The 1854-nt window shown below is 42.1% G+C and overlaps 1 pseudogene; it reads right to left on the bottom strand.

Annotated features, from left to right (window-relative positions):
* Positions 1-462: 462 nt before the first annotated feature.
* Positions 463-1038, bottom strand: LOC101562030 (annotated as a pseudogene).
* Positions 1039-1854: the final 816 nt, after the last annotated feature.

The following is a 1854-nucleotide window of genomic DNA, read 5'->3' as shown; positions in this document are numbered from 1 at the left end:
CCCCCTGGTGGGCTGAGCTGGCCACACACACACACACACACACACACACAAATAAATAAAAAATTAAAAAAATATATATAAATAATTGGTCTCTGGCATCAGCCCTATCTTCTATTTTTGTCTTTAAATTGATCACTTCTGCTTATTTATTTTTATTATTTATTTTTTAAATGTAGTAATAAAGCCTACATTTAAAAAAAATTAACTAGTTGATTGGGGTGGGGAGGGGATGTACAGTGTTCTTGCACTCCACAAATTCTTGCAGAATTCCAAAATGTGCAGCACTGAAAAACTATCTTGCATTGAGATTTTCTAAGAGATGCAACGAGCCTGTCAGAAAGCAGCTGGTCTGTACTACCAGCTTGCTGTCTTCAGTACAGGCCTTCAAAATGTCAGTCACGCTGCTCTTGGAAAAAATCCTTCATGTAAAAGAGTTTTCAGTGCTGATAGGTGGGGCTGTGATCAGTGATGTAGGATTAAATCCATATGCACATTGAGCTTCATTTAGTTGTCAAGAATTTGAACAAGTTGTTGCAGGGATGGAAGATGACCAGACTACAGCTTAGACCACACAGGTACATCATTTAAAGTTATTTCAAATGTTCCTGTTGACTGGTTCTCAATCATGTTGCTCAAGAAGAAAACCATCATACATGCATGGACCTTATTTTCTTGGCCCCACTGCCAGATGCTAGGAACTTGCCTGCCAAAGAAAGCAAAGAGATCTTTGCCAATAATTATTAAGACTATTAAATAATAGTTTGAAGATTGATAGGAAAGATGCTATGCTACATGTCTATAAATTGGTTGAGGGAGGTAATTCTCAATTCGGATATCTAGGTACTGCTGGCTAATAACTCTCATGTACTCCTCAAACACCTGCCTATAATTTCAGGACACACAAATCTGGAACTTGAGCAGTGGCCCTGTGACACACTATGTCTTCAGTCTCTTGCTGGGCATGCTGCCCAGATTGGTCAAGGCCTTGCTCCAGACCACTGCGGCCGCCGCCGCCAGAAGCAGTAGTAGAAGCCTCATCTTAACTGAGACAGCCAGCCCAGCTGCCTGCACACTGAGACTCAAACTGATCAATTCTGGTGCCCATACTTTCAACAGAAAATTTTATCTTTTCTAAAAATTTAAAAAAAGTGTTTTATTTATTTATGTATTTGGTACAGGGTCTCGCTATACCGCTCAGATTCATAGTGATCCTCCTGTCTTAGCCTCCCCAGTGTTGGGATTACAGGAGTGCGCCCCTACACCTGATTTTGGATGGTCGGCTCAGAGTGGGGCTGGCACGGCATGTGGTACCAGGGATTGAGCTTGGGTCCTTGCTCTTGCCAGCCTGGTGTTTAGACCACTGACTTATCGCCCCAGCCCGAAAAATTTTATCTCTTGAATTTTTATTTAGTTCCTTTCCATAGAGTCTAAATCATTGCTGGTCATACATGATTTGTATCATTTATTTAGCTGAGATAGGTTTTTTTATTTATTAATTTATTTTATTTATGTGTGTGTGTGGCCAGCTCAGCCCACCTGGGGGCAGCAGGGCTGGCTGGCATGTGGTGCTGGGGGGATTGAACCGCGGTCCCTGTGCTTTGTGCTTTGCTAAGCTTGTTCTAAGTAGGTGCTTTAGACCACTGAGCCATCTCACCAGCCCCTGAGACAGGTTTTTATTACTGTCTTCTGCAAAGTTGTTGATCATTTTACTTAAATCCATTATTTTTTTTTAGAATTTTTTAAAAATTTATTTATGTGTGTGTGTGTGTGTGTGTCCAGCTCAGCCCACCAGGGGGCGGGGCTGGCTGGCATGTGGTGCTGGGGGATTGAACCGCAGTCCCTGTGCTTTGCTAA

Source organism: Octodon degus, unplaced genomic scaffold, assembly GCF_000260255.1.
Source record: "Octodon degus isolate 3935 unplaced genomic scaffold, OctDeg1.0 scaffold00037, whole genome shotgun sequence".
Taxonomy (NCBI): domain Eukaryota; kingdom Metazoa; phylum Chordata; class Mammalia; order Rodentia; family Octodontidae; genus Octodon; species Octodon degus.
This window is presented reverse-complemented; position numbering and strand designations above follow the sequence as displayed.